Below are 19585 nucleotides of genomic sequence, written 5' to 3' on the forward strand. Positions count from 1 at the left end.
CTACCTCTGTGTCGTCATCCATTAAGTATACTATCCATCTACATTCTATACCTGTGGTGCATTTTAATTTTGCAGTTTGCTGACACAGTGACCACCAGTATACTATATATAGCAGTATGGTAGGCCACTGCTGTACCTACCTCTGTGTCGTCATCCATTAAGTGTACTATCCATCTACATTCTAAACCTGTGGTGCATTTTAGTTTTGCAGTTTGCTGACACAGTGACCACCAGTATACTATATATAGCAGTACGGTAGGCCACTGCTGTACCTACCTCTGTGTCGTCAAGCATTAAGTATACTATCCATCTACATTCTATACCTGTGGTGCATTTTAGTTTTGCAGTTTGCTGACACAGTGACCACCAGTATACTATATATAGCAGTACGGTAGGCCACTGCTGTACCTACCTCTGTGTCGTCATCCATTAAGTATACTATCCATCTACATTCTATACCTGTGGTGCATTTTAGTTTTGCAGTTTGCTGACACAGTGACCACCAGTATACTATATATAGCAGTACGGTAGGCCACTGCTGTACCTACCTCTGTGTCGTCATCCATTAAGTATACTATCAATCTACATTCTATACCTGTGGTGCATTTTAGTTTTGCAGTTTGCTGACACAGTGACCACCAGTATACTATATATAGCAGTACGGTAGGCCACTGCTGTACCTACCTCTGTGTCGTCATCCATTAAGTATACTATCCATCTACATTCTATACCTGTGGTGCATTTTAGTTTTGCAGTTTGCTGATACAGTGACCACCAGTATACTATATATAGCAGTACGGTAGGCCACTGCTGTACTTACCTCTGTGTCGTCATCCATTAAGTATACTATCCATCTACATTCTATACCTGTGGTGCATTTTAGTTTTGCAGTTTGCTGACACAGTGACCACCAGTATACTGTATATAGCAGTATGGTAGGCCACTGCTGTACCTACCTCTGTGTCATCATCCATTATGTATACTATCCATCTACATTCTATACCTGTGGTGCATTTTAGTTTTGCAGTTTGCTGACACAGTGACCACCAGTATACTATATATAGCAGTACGGTAGGCCACTGCTGTACCTACCTCTGTGTCATCATCCATTAAGTATACTATCCATCTACATTCTATACCTGTGGTGCATTTTAGTTTTGCAGTTTGCTGACACAGTGACCACCAGTATACTATATATAGCAGTACGGTAGGCCACTGCTGTACCTACCTCTGTGTCGTCATCCATTAAGTATACTATCCATCTACATTCTATACCTGTGGTGCATTTTAGTTTTGCAGTTTGCTGACACAGTGACCACCAGTATACTATATATAGCAGTACGGTAGGCCACTGCTGTACCTACCTCTGTGTCGTCATCCATTAAGTATACTATCCATCTACATTCTATACCTGTGGTGCATTTTAGTTTTGCAGTTTGCTGATACAGTGACCACCAGTATACTATATATAGCAGTACGGTAGGCCACTGCTGTACCTACCTCTGTGTCGTCATCCATTAAGTATACTATCCATCTACATTCTATACCTGTGGTGCATTTTAGTTTTGCAGTTTGCTGACACAGTGACCACCAGTATACTATATATAGCAGTACGGTAGGCCACTGCTGTACCTACCTCTGTGTCGTCAAGTATACTATCCATCCATACCCGTGGTGCATTTCAGTTGTGCGCAGTAAATATAGTAGTAGGCCATTGCTATTGATACTGGCATATAATTCCACACATTAAAAAATGGAGAACAAAAATGTGGAGGTTTAAATAGGGAAAGATCAAGATCCACTTCCACCTCGTGCTGAAGCTGCTGCCACTAGTCATGGCCGAGACAATGAAATGCCATCAACGTCATCTGCCGAGGCCGATGCCCAATGTCATAGTAGAGAGCATGTAAAATTCAAAAAACAAAAGTTCAGTAAAATGACCCAAAAATCAAAATTAAAATCGTCTGAGGAGAAGCGTAAACTTGCCAATATGCCATTTACGACACGGAGTGGCAAGGAACGGCTGAGGCCCTTGCCTATGTTCATGGCTAGTGGTTCAGCTTCACATGAGGATGGAAGCACTCATCCTCTTGCTAGAAAAATGTAAAGACTTAAGCTGGCAAAAGCACAGCAAAGAACTGTGCGTTCTTCTAAATCACAAATCCCCAAGGAGAGTCCAATTGTGTCGGTTGCGATGCCTGACCTTCCCAACACTGGACGGGAAGAGCTTGCACCTTCCACCATTTGCACGCCCCCTGCAAGTGCTGGAAGGAGCACTCGCAGTCCAGTTCCTGATAGTCAAATTGAAGATGTCACTGTTGAAGTACACCAGGATGAGGATATGGGTGTTGCTGGCGCTGGGGAGGAAATTGACAAGGAGGATTCTGATGGTGAGGTGGTTTGTTTAAGTCAGGCACCCGGGGAGACACCTGTTGTCCGTGGGACGAATATGGCCATTGACATGCCTGGTCAAAATACAAAAAAAATCAGCTCTTCGGTGTGGAATTATTTCAACACAAATGCGGACAACAGGTGTCAAGCCGTGTGTTGCCTTTGTCAAGCTGTAATAAGTAGGGGTAAGGATGTTAACCACCTCGGAACATCCTCCCTTATACGTCACCTGCAGCGCATTCATCATAAGTCAGTGACAAGTTCAAAAACTTTGGGTGACAGCGGAAGCAGTCCACTGACCACTAAATCCCTTCCTCTTGTAACCAAGCTCCTGCAAACCACACCACCAACTCCCTCAGTGTCAATTTCCTCCTTACCCAGGAAAGCCAATAGTTCTGCAGGCCATGTCACTGTCAAGTCTGACGAGTCCTCTCCTGCCTGGGATTCCTCCGATGCATCCTTGAGTGTAACGCCTACTGCTGCTGGCGCTGCTGTTGTTGCTGCTGGGAGTCGATCGTCATCCCAGAGGGGAAGTCGGAAGACCACTTGTACTACTTCCAGTAAGCAATTGACTGTCCAACAGTCCTTTGCGAGGAAGATGAAATATCACAGCAGTCATCCTGCTGCAAAGCAGATAACTCAGGCCTTGGCAGCCTTGGTGGTGAGAAACGTGGTTCCGGTATCCATCGTTACTTCAGAGGCAACTATAGACTTGATTGAGGTACTGTGTCCCCGGTACCAAATACCATCTAGGTTTCATTTCTCTAGGCAGGCGATACCGAAAATGTACACAGACCTCAGAAAAAGACTCACCAGTGTCCTAAAAAATGCAGTTGTACCCAATGTCCACTTAACCACGGACATGTGGACAAGTGGAGCAGGGCAGACTCAGGACTATATGACTGTGACAGCCCACTGGGTAGATGTATTGCCTCCCGCAGCAAGAACAGCAGCGGCGGCACCAGTAGCAGCATCTCGCAAATGCCAACTCGTTCCTAGGCAGGCTACGCTTTGTATCACCGCTTTCCAGAATAGGCACACAGCTGACAACCTCTTACGGCAACTGAGGAAGATCATCGCAGAATGGCTTACCCCAATTGGACTCTACTGGGGATTTGTGACATCGGACAACGCCAGCAATATTGTGCGTGCATTACATCTGGGCAAATTCCAGCACGTCCCATGTTTTGCACATACATTGAATTTGGTGGTGCAGAATTATTTTAAAAATGACAGGGGCGTGCAAGAGATGCTGTCGGTGGCCCGAAGAATTGCGGGCCACTTTCGGCATTCAGGCACCGCGTACAGAAGACTGGAGCACCACCAAACATTCCTGAACCTGCCCTGCCATCATCTGAAGCAAGAGGTGGTAACAAGGTGGAATTCAACCCTCTATATGCTTCAGAGGATGGAGGAGCAGCAAAAGGCCATTCAAGCCTATACATCTGCCCACGATATAGGCAAAGGAGGGGGAATGCACCTGACTCAAGCGCAGTGGAGAATGATTTCAACGTTGTGCAAGGTTCTGCAACCCTTTGAACTTGCCACACGTGAAGTCAGTTCAGACACTGCCAGCCTGAGTCAGGTCATTCCCCTCATCAGGCTTTTGCAGAAGAAGCTGGAGACATTGAAGGAGGAGCTAAAACAGAGCGATTCCGCTAGGCATGTGGGACTTGTGGATGGAGCCCTTAATTCGCTTAACCAGGATTCACGGGTGGTCAATCTGTTGAAATCAGAGCACTACATTTTGGCCACCGTGCTCGATCCTAGATTTAAAACCTACGTTGTATCTCTCTTTCCGGCAGACACAAGTCTGCAGAGGTTCAAAGACCTGCTGGTGAGAAAATTGTCAAGTCAAGCGGAACGTGACCCGTCAACATCTCCTCCTTCACATTCTCCCGCAACTGGGGGTGCGAGGAAAAGGCTAAGAATTCCGAGCCCACCCGCTGGCGGTGATGCAGGGCAGTCTGGAGCGAGTGCTGACATCTGGTCCAGACTGAAGGAGCTGCCAATGATTACTGACATGTCGTCTACTGTCACTGCATATGATTCTCTCACCATGGAAAGAATGGTGGAGGATTATATGAGTGACCGCATCCAAGTATGCACGTCAGACAGTCCGTACGTATACTGGCAGGAAAAAGAGGCAATATGGAGGCCCTTGCACAAACTGGCTTTATTCTACCTAAGTTGCCCTCCCTCCTGTGTGTACTCCGAAAGAGTGTTTAGTGCAGACGCTAACCTTGTCAGCAATCGGCGTACGAGGTTACTTCCAGAAAATGTGGAGAAGATGATTTTCATCAAAATTAATTAGAATCAATTCCTCCGTGGAGACATTCACCAGCAGCAATTGCCTCCACAAAGTACACGGGGACCTGAGATGGTGGATTCCAGTGGGGTCGAATTAATAATCTGTGAGGAGGGGGATGTACACAGTGAAAGGGGTGAGGAATCGGAGGATGATGATGAGGTGGACATCTTGCCTCTGTAGAGCCAGTTTGTGCAAGGAGAGATTGATTGCTTCTTTTTTTGGTGGGGGCCCAAACCAAGCAGTCATTTCAGTCACAGTCATGTGGCAGACCCTGTCGCTGAAATGATGGGTTTGTTAAAGTGTGCATGTCCTGTTTATACAACATAAGGGTGGGTGGGAGGGCCCAAGGACAATTCCATCTTGCACCTCTTTTTTCTTTCATTTTTCTTCGCATCATGTGCTGTTTGGGGACAATTTTTTTGAAGTGCCATCCTGCCTGACACTGCAGTGCCACTCCTAGATGGGCCAGATGTTTGTGTCGGCCACTTGTGTCGCTTAGCTTAGCCATCCAGCGACCTTGGTGCGCCTCTTTTTTTCTTTGCATCATGTGCTGTTTGGGGACAATTTTTTTGAAGTGCCATCCTGCCTGACACTGCAGTGCCACTCCTAGATGGGCCAGGTGTTTGTGTCGGCCACTTGTGTCGCTTAGCTTAGCCATCCAGTGACCTCGGTGCAAATTGTAGGACTAAAAATAATATTGTGAGGTGTTCAGAATAGACTGGAAATGAGTGGAAATTATGGTAATTGAGGTTAATAATACTATGGGATGAAAATGACCCCCAAATTCTATGATTTAAGCTGTTTTTTAGGGTTTTTTGTAAAAAACACCCGAATCCAAAACACACCCGAATCCAACAAAAAATTTTCGGTGAGGTTTTGCCAAAACGTGTCCGAATCCAAAACACGGCCGCTGAACCGAATCCAAAACCAAAACACAAAACCCGAAAAATGTCCGGTGCACATCACTACTCATAATCTGTTGTTTGGAGTTTAAAAATACACACAATACACATGCAACATTTGTTTGTCATAAAGCGAGGGTATGTTTGTATGTGTCAAGGAGACAGACACATACTGAGTAATGGTTTTGGTGAAAAAAAAAATCTATTTATGATTACACAACAAATTAAATAAGCAAACCAAACTTACCTTAGAAATAGCGATTGATGAACTCTTGCCTAACCTGCCTCCCTACATCTGTACTCCAAGTATCACCAGATGTCTCTAATTCCTCTGCTTGCTGGCTGCTTTCTTCCTCCTCCTCCTCCTCAACATGTGGCAGATGTTGTTGCAAACACATGTTATGAAGAAAGCAGCAGCAGAACACAATTTGAGTCACCTTGGAGGGACTATACAACAAAAGGCCACCAGACTTATCCAGACACCGAAACCTAGATTTCAGCACACCAAAACATTTTTCTATCACATTCCGCGTGGACTTATGTGCATGATTGTAATTGTGTTCAGCAGGGGTATCAGGTCGGGGCAATGGAGTTAGAAGCCAAGAGAAACAGCCATATCCTCCATCACCTAAAAGACAGATATAGTAACGTGATTCATGTTAAGATACAGCAACACATCAGTAACACACAGTGGGGCAGATGTATTAACCTGTAGAAGGCATAAGGAAGTGAAAAACCAGTGATATGTGCAAGGTAATAAAGGCAGCAGACAATCTGTTCCTAAATGTTCATTTACATATTGGAGCTGATTGGCTGGTGCCTTTAACACCTTGCACATATCACTGGTTTCTCACTTCCTTATGCCTTCTACAGGTTAATACATCTGCACCTGTATTTGGACAAAGTATACGCAGGCCTACACATATCAAATTACATACCCAGCAGCCATCCATCTGGCATTTGTCCATCCTCAAACTTATCAAAGAGGGATGACTGACTGAGGATGAAGGAGTCATGGCAGCCCCCAGGGTAACCAGCAACAACACTCATTATTTTGAGATTTGCATCACAAACCACCTGCACATTTGTGGAGTGTTCAAAATGGCGGTTTGTATATATGTGCTGCCTGCCCCTAGGTGGTCTCAGCTGAATGTGTGTGCAATCTATGGCTCCAAGCACATTGGGCATGCCAGCCAGCTCATAGAAAGCTACCCTGACGGCATGCGATTGAGACTCCTGGGTAGGGAAGCAGATTGAGGCCTCGATGTGGGGCTGCAAAACAGCCAACACCTGTGTGTATATTTTAAAGAACAATAAACATGAGATTTTAGGACAGAACTGGCCACCAAGAAATTAAAACAACACAAAACAGAAGAAGTAGTTAGGTATACATCACCTGTGTTAAGATTCTGGAAAATGAGGGCTGTGAGATTCCTATGACATCCCAAGACACAGCCTGAAAGCTGCCAGTAGCCAGAAAGTGCAACACAGCCAGGAGTTTTCGGCAGGCCTGAGACAGAGCGAGAGCGTGCTGTCTCAGGGTCTATGCCCAGTTTGACACGGTCATACAGACGGAAAATGTTGTTACGATTTAGACGGAACATCTGTATGACCTTATCATCGGACAATGCGTTCAAGTTTAAACGCCCCCGAAAAAAACGAGGCCTGCGCAGCCTCCGCGGAACCTGTACAACCTGCTGACCATGTTCAGTTTCTTGGCCCTGGGTACTTACAGGCTGATGTCTGAGTCTGAGGAATCCCACAGCACACAAAAGACCACTGGCCCACAGTCCTGCTGCCATTTCTGAGTGTAGGTGTATTGAAATGGGCCTAACATCCTTTTATAGGCATCCTAATTCAGGTGTGAGTGATTTTTTATTTGCAACACATGTAAACACGCCTGAAAAATTGTACTACTTTTCATTTTTGCCATGGATTTACAGTATGGCACTGTTTCATAGGCTGTGTGTTTGTGCCGCTGCCCTGTCACTTAGTAACCAGCCAGCTCGCTGCAGCCTTTGGCCAATATTGGTGAAAATAATATTGTGAGCTGTGAGGTGGTCAAATTGACTGGAAATAACTGGAAATGAATGTTATTGAGGGTAATAATACTCTAGGAATAAAAAAAGACCCAAATTATGTGATTTTAGTTTTGTTTGTTTTTTAAATATAATCAGGCTGTTTGTCAAATCAAATCCAAATCATGATAACATGGTCCAGTACACATCTCTAATCCACACAGGGGGTGTGATCTGCATCATGGGTTATGGCAAGTGCCTTAATTCATTCAGCTCAATGACCCTCCCCACTTCACTTATATCAACAGTGTAATGTGAAAGTCTACAAAAGTGACAACCATATAATACACAAAGCTTCAGTGACTGACATATAATGCAAAGAGCATCAGTGACCTCTATATAATACAGAGAGCATCAGTGATCACCATAATAATATAGAGAACACCAGTGACCAAAATATAATGCACAGAGCATCAGTGACCTTTTTTATAATACAGAGAGCACCAATGACCACCGTATAATACAGAGAGCATAAGTGACCACAATAATAATATAGAGAACATCAGTGACCAAAATATAATGCAAAGAGCATCAGTGAACTCCATATAGTACAGAGAACACCAGTGACTGACATATAGTACAGACAGCATCAATGATCAACATATAATATAGAAAGCATCACTGACCACAATATAATACAGATAGAACCAGTGACCATCATATAATACAGAGAGCATCAATGACCCACATATAATACAGAGAACATCAGTGATGACCATAGGCTACAAAGCAGCATAGTGACCAGAGTACAATATAGAGAGCTATTTAGTGTCCACAATGTAATACAAAGTGCATGTTATGACTGTGACTTATCACCCATCTCATCATTAAATAATTCCTACTCAAATCATTACACAATCAGTGTCATCATAACAGTCAACATCATTAGCCACTTTATACTCATTAATTTCACCACCCCCATTAATAATTAACTCCCAGTTCAATTCATTAATTTTCAACAACTCCATCATTATATCCTTAAGGGGTCTATTCATTATCACTCATTACAGATGCAGAAACACCAGTTCCCGCATGGTTTTTTGTAATGAGCCCATTCATTTTTAGGGGCCAGATTGGGCCACTTAGTTTTCAGCAAACTCAGAAAACTGAATGATTCCTATGGGAAGGAGGTCCATGGTTGAAAAAAAAAAGGATAAGAGCAGATCCCTCTGTCACCTCCACACTGCCACTCAGTCTCCTCAAAAGACACCAGTCTCTCTGTCTCACCATTCACCCCTTTTTTACCTCTTTTTTTCTCACAAAAATCATACTCCTAGTCATTATACTCCGCCTTCCACCCCCACTCACAAGCTGTTTCTATTTCTTCCCCATCACCAGTTAGTTACCATGTTACCATGTTAATCCCAGCGTTTGATCAGAAGGGGCCACCAGGAGGAGGTAGGGGTCATGTGTGCTGTGCTGTGCAGGCTGCATAACCCCACTGGCGCACAATCCGCAGAGCATTATTTTTATAAAAATAAAAAAAGTTATTAAACAGCCCGTGGGATGCTACAAAAGACGTCGTCCCTCTTCCCCTCTTTTCAGAGTGAGTGTAAACTGAACTCTGCAGGCTGTAGCTGATACTCAGTTTGGTATTGAAAGTACTGAATGCCGCCCCCAATCTCGCAGAACTGGGAATAAAGGGAAAACCTATGTGGGGTCACGCAGTTCAGGGAGGTCTTGTGAAGGCATGGATGGGCGGCTGCTGGCAGCCTGCTACAGGAAAAGGATTTATTCCTGTCTGTGGGCTTTTTTTCATTGGTGGGCCTGGAGCTGCAGCTCCACCCTCCCCATTGTTAATCCAGCCCTGCATATCACAGCTGGTAAATCCCTTTCTCACTGTACACAGTGATAATGTCGATATTATCTTAAACCATAAAGCTATACCTTTAAACACACTTTTACCATGGAGCCGCTGCGGCCGCTAGACTTAATACACACGCTACGTACTTTGTACGCTATTTGCGTACATAGTCCCGTACCGTGTACGGACTTAGCATACAAACGCCGCGCTGGGGGTACAAAGTACACACAGCGCGCACACACTCTTGATATACTTTAAACCTTATTAGTAATGCAATGCAATGATATTATTACACTCTAAACCTTATGCAGCAAAGCACTTCAATGATGTTACACCTTAAACCTTATGCAGCGCTGACGGTACAAAGTACCCGCAGAGCGTACACACCTTATCAATACACTTTTAAAACTTTATACAGTTAGGTAATGTAATACGCTTTAAACCCTAGCAGGGAAAATAGGACACAACACCGATGTGTAGTTAAACACTGGGCTCCGACACCTCAGCGTATATATATCTGGAAGGGGATAACAATACAATTTATACACTACAATACAACAGAGTAAATGGCTACAGTCAATGTACATACGTGAGAATATTCGCATGCGCTTCCTGGTCCAGTCCTCCGCTAATCAGGTAGATAGCGTTAAGAGTCTTCTGACCGGCCAGGCAGCAACAGGCTTTTTATACACTACGTACAAAAGCAATACAATGGATACTGTAATCCCTTTGTCCATTGGAAACAGAGATGCATCTTTACATTACAGGAGAGGTCATAGGTTGATTTGAAAAGGTGGTGATGTCTTTCTCAACTGCTCTTGTGGGTGGTCTCCTCTGGATTCCCGCCGCATACATAATATACAGTAAATACAGTTTATATCTATATTCTACTTCTGCACATAACTATACGTAGGAACATGCGATCTTCCTCTAACCAACACCGGAATGTTACCCTTAAAATACCCTACAGCTGGATACTAGACATCACCTTATAACCTTAGTCTGTCCCTTCCTATCATGCAAAGGTGAATCCCTTAGTCCTGGAATCATTTAAACTGTTGATACTTGCTGATGTGGCGCAGGGGGGCTATGTGTACAATGTGCACTATTTGGATTAAATATGTAATGTTTTGATAACCCTCTATGCGCTCACAAACTCCGCCATAAATACCCATACCACGCGCAGGACCGCGGGAGCGATCATACGCAAATTGCGAATATGTGCACGCACTGCGGAACAAGTGCACGCGCAGCGGGCATGTGTGTGTGGTTAGTACGTGGTGTGTGTACTACAATATTTTTCGGCTTTGACAGTCCACCCTTTGGCAGTCAACAATAACTGCCACTATCTAAACACTAAACAGAAAAATATACAATACAATATCTACAGATGATTCGATGGTAGGAGGAGAGGTGTAGGTGGGAAATGTATGACCTAGTGGGATAGTAAAAGCATGTATGTATGAATCCATGTCTGAGGGGCATGTATCATCGTGCCATATATGTTCTAGATAAGCTTCGAGGTATTGCGAAGTATACATTAAATCCTTCTTATCCCGTATTAAGGGTCTGTAAGTGGGCCAACAAACACTACCGAGCTCTTTTCGGCTACTTGTTCCAACAAATGGGGTGCACATTTAGTTGATGATACATGGAGGGGGAACATATGTGAGTGCTAATATATGTGGATATCACCTGTCGACTATGTGTGTCACTAACTGAAGGTTGTAGAGATGAAGATAAGACACATATCTAAAATACATTCATATAACATTTTCGTAATCATTCTTGGGTGTAGTCGATGTCTTTTCCGGATCGGTGTATCTGGGCAAAGGGGGAGACAAAGGAAAAACGGGTGAAAGAAACGGGCCATGGAATTCATTTGCAATCCTTATCATAACATTGTCTCTATGGATGGGTCATAAATGAAATCTGCTGCTGTAACAATGCCCCCGCTCCTTAAACTCATCAAATTTGTGCCGTGCTTGCGCCGCATTAGAATTCGAACACACCTAAATATCATACCAAAAATTATGACGACTCCCAGGATACAAAGGAGAAACTTTCCTACACTCATAATAACATTTTTGTGCCCATTCTCCTAATCCTGAGAACCAATTTCGTGGGTTCAACCATGAGACCCAGCCGGTCAGTTCATTACTCACAGCAGTCAGGGTAAGGTTGTGTCTCCTTCGGAACTCCCACTTCAACTGCAAGATATCGTCCATCTTTTGATCAATGATCTTGGTTGGGTCATCAGTGCTGTTTGTAATATATACGTGCAGCACTTCACACCATATTGAGTTGCCAAAGTGACACAGTACCCACCCGTCACAGCTGTGATATAATTAAGGACCATCCTGTGCTGGATCAGTTCCATTTTGTAAGCTTGCAACTCCCTACCCGTATACCTGAAGGTGTCGTCATACATCTCAGTGATATTATCTATCAAGTTCGCTAGCGCATGGATATACCTATAATTTATAATTCCTCTGGCAGTACGGGTGATGTCTAATGCGTGAAGGAATTGAATCCCGGTGGATTCGTGGATCAAATCAGAGGCTACGTGCTCTGTCCTATCTATGAGGTGTCTCTTAACGATGTGTTCATAGTGAGTATGAGTATAAGGAGCCTGAGCACTGCGGTGAACGTCTTTCATCTTATCATGGGTTATGGTCATGACCTCTGGCAACACTCTTCCAACATAACACAATCCCTCTGAGTTTGGGGCAAGCCACTTATACGCCTTCCTCCCACATATGAAAAAGGCATCATCGGGGAGAACATAGGGGACAGAATATGACATTACCATATTACAAACTTTCCAAGTGAAAAACCCACTCCCTAGTTCTCCCATCTGCTCTGTACAAGTATCGGGCTGGATGATATGAGCACAGTACCCTGGTGATACTTCTCCAACCCACATGGTCTTGCTTCCTCGAGTATACCTATACCGAAAATACCTTCCACTGTTGGCTATTTGGCGTACAAGTTCAGAGTCTATGGGTATCTTATCAGCTCTGTGCGAAAAAGCCATGGTCTGGTTATTCCATGTCACCTCCCAATTTCCTGGTTTTCGGTAATTGGAAATGTTGAAGCATAATAAGGATCTATCTGCATGATACTGGTGGAGCTTCAAAGTAGGGGGCCTAGAAATATTAAATTTCTTGTCCACTGGTCTCCCACCCCGTAATTCGAGTACCTCATCTATTGCTAAAGGGTACGGTACTAATCCTGACTTGCTCTGACCTTGAGGTACTTGTGAGCACACCCAGCATTCTGTTTGGTTTAAAACCTTACCCACTAGTGAGTGGTAATCACTCAATGGATGACGGTCCATGTTGATATTAAGGCTGGACTGACATCTCTGGATGCACCCATCCTCAACTATGTTCTCACAATTCTTACAAATGCAATTTTCCTCAGCCAATAACCCTTCACAGTGCCTCCGAGCTCTCTGACTACCAGATCGTTTTCTGATACTCGCCTTTGCTCGAGTGATGTGTTGCTCTTGGAATTCTACAAATCCGTCCTTGCCATCAGAACCCATTCCAGATCCTTTCTCGACCTCTCTGGTACTCTCACCGAAACAGACTGTTCTGGTCAACAACAGGGTTAACAGGAAAACCCGGAATGCAGTCTCTTGGGGTAAGTCCATCTTGTTAAGGGAAGAGAAAGGAAACAAGAAGGGGGAGGAAAAGGGAAGGAGAGAAGGAGGGTAGTGGGAGATGGAGAAAATAATAAAAAAAAAAGAAAAACTGGTGCGACAACTGCCTCTTGGTCTTGTTGTTCTCCGCGCTCAGGTGCCGTGACAACAGTCCTGCCTCTCAACCTTCCCGGAACAGACACTCCAGTGATAGGATGTTCTCTACACTCTGCTCTTTGTCACGGGTTCTCTCTGGGTCAGCGACCTTCTTACAGTGGGACGAGTGGACCCAAGTCTCTCTTTCGGCAACCTTTAATGCTGTCGTGCTGGTTAGTAAGACTTGGTACGGTCCTTCCCACCTGTCAATGAGGCAACCTGAGCGTAGAAAATTTAGAATCATTACATAATCCCCAGGTTCAATGTCATGACAATTACTGTTCGGTAGGTCAGGAATCACCAGCTTTAGATTTTTGTTTTGATTCCTCAGCTGTTGGCTCATCTTAACCAAATATTTTACAGTCACTTCGTTATTGCATTTCAAATCATCCTGGGGGTCCATCATTACATGGGGTTGTCGGCCAAAAAGAATCTCAAAGGGTGATAGGTTAAGGGGGGACCTGGGAGTTGTTCTGATGCTGTACAATACTAGTGGCAAAGCTTCTGGCCACAACAATCCAGTTTCAGCCATCACTTTGCTCAGCTTGTTCTTAATAGTGCTGTTTACTCTCTCCACCTTCGCACTCGCCTGTGGGCGGTACGGAGTGTGCAGCTTGCTATTAATTCCCATCAGTTTGCACATAACCTGAAAGACTTCACCTGTAAAATGGGTACCCCTATCGCTTTCAATTATTCTAGGGATACCATATCTACACACAAATTCCTGCACAATTTTCTTTGCAGTGAACGTAGCAGTATTTGTGGCAGCAGGGAACGCTTCTACCCAATTGGAAAACACATCAATACAGACTAACACATATTTTAAATTCCTACAGGGTGGTAACTGTATGAAATCAATCTGTATTACCTGAAAAGGGCCGTCTGTCGGCGGGATATGGGATGGTTCTGTTGGTATTGACTTTCCAATATTCTTCCTCAAGCAAATAAGACATGTCATTGCTCTCTTACCCGCATGAGAAGAGAATCCTGGCGCACACCAGTAGGCTCTCACCAGCTTACACATACCCTCTTTACCAAGATGAGTCAGACCGTGTGTCGCCTCAGCTAAGCTTGGAAGATATGCTCTGGGGGCCACTGGCTTACCCTGTCCACCTGTCCAGAGTCCTGAGGACTCCTGGCCAAATCCCTTTGACCTCCAGACCGCCTTTTCCTGTGGGGAACACAAATTTTGCATTTCACTTAAGTTTTGTGTGTTGATGGTGTTGAATATCATCAGTGATGTGATATCTGTTTGTATGGGGGTGCTGGCTGCTGATTTAGCAGCTTCGTCTGCCCGGCTGTTACAAAGTGAGATTGAATCTTTGTTGTAAGTATGTGCTTTGCACTTGATAACAGCTACTCTGTCTGGTTCTTGTATCGCTGTTAGAAGCCTTTTTATGTGGGATGCATGCGCTACAGGTGTTTCAGCTGCCGTCATGAAATTTCTGAGGCGCCATAGGGCCCCGAAATCATGCACTACTCCAAAGGCATACCTAGAATCTGTATATATATTGGATGACTTACCCTTGGCCAATTCACACGCTCTGGTTAAGGCGACCAGCTCAGCAACTTGTGCTGAGTGCGGTGGGCCCAGTGGTTCAGCTTCTATGATACCTCTGTCATCTACGACTGCGTATCCAGTACACAAGTCTCCCGAGTCCGTCTGTCTGTGGCAACTACCGTCAGTGTAAAAAGTAAAATCTACGCCTTCCAGTGGGTTGTCACTAATGTCGGGTCTTGCAGTGAAAGTCTGGTTCAGATATTCCATACAATCATGCGTGTCAGTATCTGCACTAAATCCTCCTTCACCATCATTCTCATCCTCCACCCTTTGTGCCTGTCCAGGCACACCCGTCAGATAAGTTGCAGGATTTAGTGCGCTGCATCTCTTTATGGTGATGTTTACAGGGGCCATTAGTGCTAATTCCCACCTTGTAAACCGCGCTGATGAGACATGTCTGGTTTGAGCGGAGTTCAGTAAGGCTGACACTGCATAAGGCGTATGGACTGTCAGGTTGTGTCCTAACAGTACGTCTTCGCTTTTACTCACTAGCAAAGCTATCGCTGCAACACTTCGCAAGCATGTGGGGAGAGACCGTGCTACGGTGTCCAACTGTGCACTGTAGTAAGCTACCGGCCTGCTGGCATCACCGTGTCTCTGGGTTAGGACACCTGCCGCACACCCAGCACTTTCTGTACCGTACAATTCAAAGGGTTTCCCATAATCTGGCATGCCTAATGCAGGTGCCTGTGATAGGCATTGTTTGAGTCTCTCAAATGCCAGTTCAGACTCATCTGTGTGCGAGATCCGATCTGGTTTGTTTGAAGAGACCATTTCTTGCAAAGGTAAAGCCAGTATGGAGAACCCTGGGATCCAGTTTTGGCAGTACCCACACATTCCAAGAAAAGTGCGGATCTGTTGCTGGGTTTGTGGCAGAGTCATGTCGCGAATCGCCGGTATTCTATCAGCGGTAAGGTGTCTAAGGCCTCGCGTCAAGCAATGTCCCAAATATTTTACCCTGGTCTGGCACAACTGCAACTTATCCTTTGAAACCTTATGTCCCATATTAGAAAGGTGAAACAGAAGCTGTTTAGTGTCTTTCAAGGACGATTCGAGTGAATCAGAACACAGCAGTAAGTCATCTACATACTGTATTAATACTGATCCGCTCTCAGGTTGAAAGGATTGTAAACAGTCATGCAGAGCCTGGGAGAAAATACTTGGTCTGTCAATGAAACCATGGGGTAGGCGAGTCCAGGTGTACTGTACTCCCCTGTATGTGAATGCAAACAGGTATTGGCTGTCAGGGTGCAGAGGGACCGAAAAGAAAGCAGAACAGAGGTCAATGACAGTGAAACATTTTGCAGTAGGGGGAATTTGCATGAGGATGACAGCTGGATTTGGCACTACTGGGAATTGGCTCTCAACTATTTTGTTTATCCCTCTTAGATCCTGCACTAGCCTGTAACCCCTCCCCCCACTCTTTTTCACAGGGAAGATGGGACTATTGGCAGTGCTGGATGTCCTAACTAGGATGCCCTGTTGTAGCAAGCGCTCTATGACTGGGTACACTCCTAATTCCACCTCTGGCTTCAGAGGATACTGTGGGATTTTTGGAGCTATCCTGCCATCTTTTATTTGCACTACTACGGGAGCTACATTCGCCATCAATCCAGTGTCTTGTCCATCTTTGGTCCAGAGGGATCCCGGTATTTGTGAGATCATTTCCTCTACCTTGGATGGACACCTGTCTATACCAGCAGAGTGTGACATTAGCCTTTGTGGGGTGTCTAACATATCCTGCACTTCCTGAACGTGATTCTCGGGTATATCCATGAAGACACCCTCAGGAGTACAATATATGACACACCCCATTTTACACAATAGATCTTTCCCCAGTAGATTAGTCGGAGCCGATGCAGCTAACAAAAAGGAATGTTTGGTCTGCAAAGGCCCTATCGTAATCTCCGCAGGTCTACTCAAAGGGTAGTGTTGTACTACTCCTGTTACTCCCATTGCCGAAATTGTTTTACCCATGGTTTTTATACCTACCGTTGAATTTAACACTGACCTGGCCGCGCCTGTATCTACAAGAAAAGGTAGTGATCTACCAGCTACATCAACTGTGACCTCAGGTTCACTACCAAGGCTAGCAATCAACTTCACTGGCTGCAGACTACAGGTGTGGCCCAACCCCTATTGTATATTGAGACCCTCCCGCAGCGCGCTGGCAGCTACAATATGTGAGGGGGGTAGCTGAGATTTTTCAGAGGTCTGCCAGTCCCTCCTAGGTGGGTACCTCCTTGTTTCCCCTGCATGCGGCTCATAACTTCTCCTATGCGATCCCTGATCCTTATCATGTATATTATAATGTATCCTGGTCTAGGGGGTCGATATGCCTTATGTGTGCCTTTATAACTGCAGTTCCGTGCAAAATGTCCTTCCTTCCGGCAGTTATAGCATACTACTACATGCGACTTACCATCAGGGGTCTGGGGTTTTGGCTGATGCGGTTTTGATGTAAGGGCATTTATACTTACTGTCATCAGCTTATCCCCCTGTGACTCCCTGTGCTTAATGACGTTCCGATCGTGCTCGATAGCGGACTCTCTTAATGCAGCCACCGAGATACCTCTCCAGTTAGGTAGAGAGGTTTGTACCCTTGTTCTTAATGCCTCTTTTAACCCGTCCATTAATACTGACACAGCTACCTCCCTGTGATGTACATTTTCCTTAATGTCCTCGACCCCAGTGTATCTAGCCATTTCCTGCAGTGCCCGGTGGAAATATTCAGATGCCGTTTCACCTTAATTTTGTATTATGGAAAAGATTTTATTCCATTTGACAACAGTAGGGAAATATACTCCTAATTGCAGATTGATCTGTCGTACATTCTCCTGAGTGTACTCATCAGTGAGAGGTACTTCTGCATCTAATTTACAATCAGTAATGAATTTCGCGGGGTCAATATTGGAAGGTAAACATACTCGTAGCACTGTTCGCCAATCTTTGTTTGTGGGTTCGGTGGCGTTACCTAATTCTTTAATAAACCTCTGGCATGCGACTAGATCCTTTCTGGGATCGGGAAATTCAGACATAATTGTCCTCAATTCTGTCCGGGACCAAGGACAATGCATAGCAATGTTCCTGATGGGAGTGACTCCCTGAGCGTCAGTCTTCCCATTGGGGACTGCGATCACCCTGAGAGGATTTAATTCAATTACATCATTCTGAGTTGACTCCACAATCTGAGGTGCTATTGTCTCTGCATAATGTATGGTACCGTACTTACCTGTGGACACGACCTCACTTATCCCTCCGCTAGGGGGCCTTACAACTGATCTTACTGGTTGGGCCGTGCCCACCTGAGTGTTCTGTATGGTGGCTGCTAGAGAGAGTGCCGATATCGTGCTGGGCTCATCTTCTTGCTCACAGTCCTTAGGAAAGTTTAAAATGGGATACAACTTGCACGGGTTAGCATTAATACATTTATCAACTATACTGTTATCAGGTACCAATATGCCATTGTCTGTAGCCACTTTCTCCCCTACAATATACGGTGGTGGTGGTGCGGTTGCCATCATTTTCCTGCTAGGTTTGGAACCTGCTGCGTAAGCTAGTTCCCTTTGCAAATCGCCCTCTTGCTGCCATAAGTTTAAACAATCTGTATGTCTAATCCTTTGTTTTCTGGATTTTATTAGACATATCCTACTCCTTAAATTCTGCAATACCTCTGGTTCAAAACTACCTATCCCAGGAAATGATGCTTTATCCCCCACAGTCATTCGTGTCCATTCATCACAAAAGGTCTCAGTGTGGGGAGCATACTTCCCCCACATTACCAACCGAGCTGACCCCCTGGGTCTCAATTCTGCTGTCTGAACCCTGACTGAGGAAAGTCCCTGTGTTGTGCACTTGGCTCCCATTGTGGACCCTTTTAACACAGGAAAATTTCCTTAAATGCTCCAAACACAGTAGTCTAACTGTGGAAGTCCTCAAAGCTCTTCCACTAACTTCTTCTGCTCCGAGTACCATGGATCCGCCCTTTTTAGCAGACACGTGTAGCCAATGCAGGCCCTACTTCGGCCTATATACCCTGGGCCTTTAGGAGTAACTTACCGTACCCAGTGAATATCTGCCTAAAAAACAATGTTTACACAAATCACGCTTGCATGTGCTCTACACAACGCGTATGATGACGAGATTTGCGCACAAATATGCAAAACTTCGTATCACGTTGCGCCACGTATTGCTCAAACAACTGTGCGGTCCAATCGTACCGCTTATAGACACTTGCTATCTATAAATTGTAGGATCACTGGAGTCTTCACACTGTGCTCCAAAACAGCCGGAGTGTAATACCAAGAAAACAACACCTTTAAAAAGCTTTATCACACTCCGTTGCACGTATTCACCTAGACCGTGCTCACCGAGTTTCACCGAGTTTCACCGAGTTCACCGAGTTCACCAAGCGGGGTTCAATACATTCACACCTTTTTCAGCCCACACTAACACTCTATAGTTTTCTGATCAGAAAAATATCCTTTCCTGTTAACTGACAGCTTTCCCCAGAGGTAATACAGTAGAAAAGGTTTTATTTAAACAAAATTTTGGAAACCGAGCAATTTGTGCTATTGTAGCGTGGCTACTGTTCCGCCCCTAAGCTAAACAATGCTATTGTGTAATTTGTACTTAGCGGTCTTACCCTTACGCATGTTGTGTAAACACGCGACCATGCGTATGTCTTTACGTTGCGTACGCAGTCCCGTACTTTGTCCGAGACACGTGTACAAAAA

This window comes from Pseudophryne corroboree, chromosome 4 (assembly GCF_028390025.1).
Source record: "Pseudophryne corroboree isolate aPseCor3 chromosome 4, aPseCor3.hap2, whole genome shotgun sequence".
Taxonomy (NCBI): Eukaryota; Metazoa; Chordata; class Amphibia; order Anura; family Myobatrachidae; genus Pseudophryne; species Pseudophryne corroboree.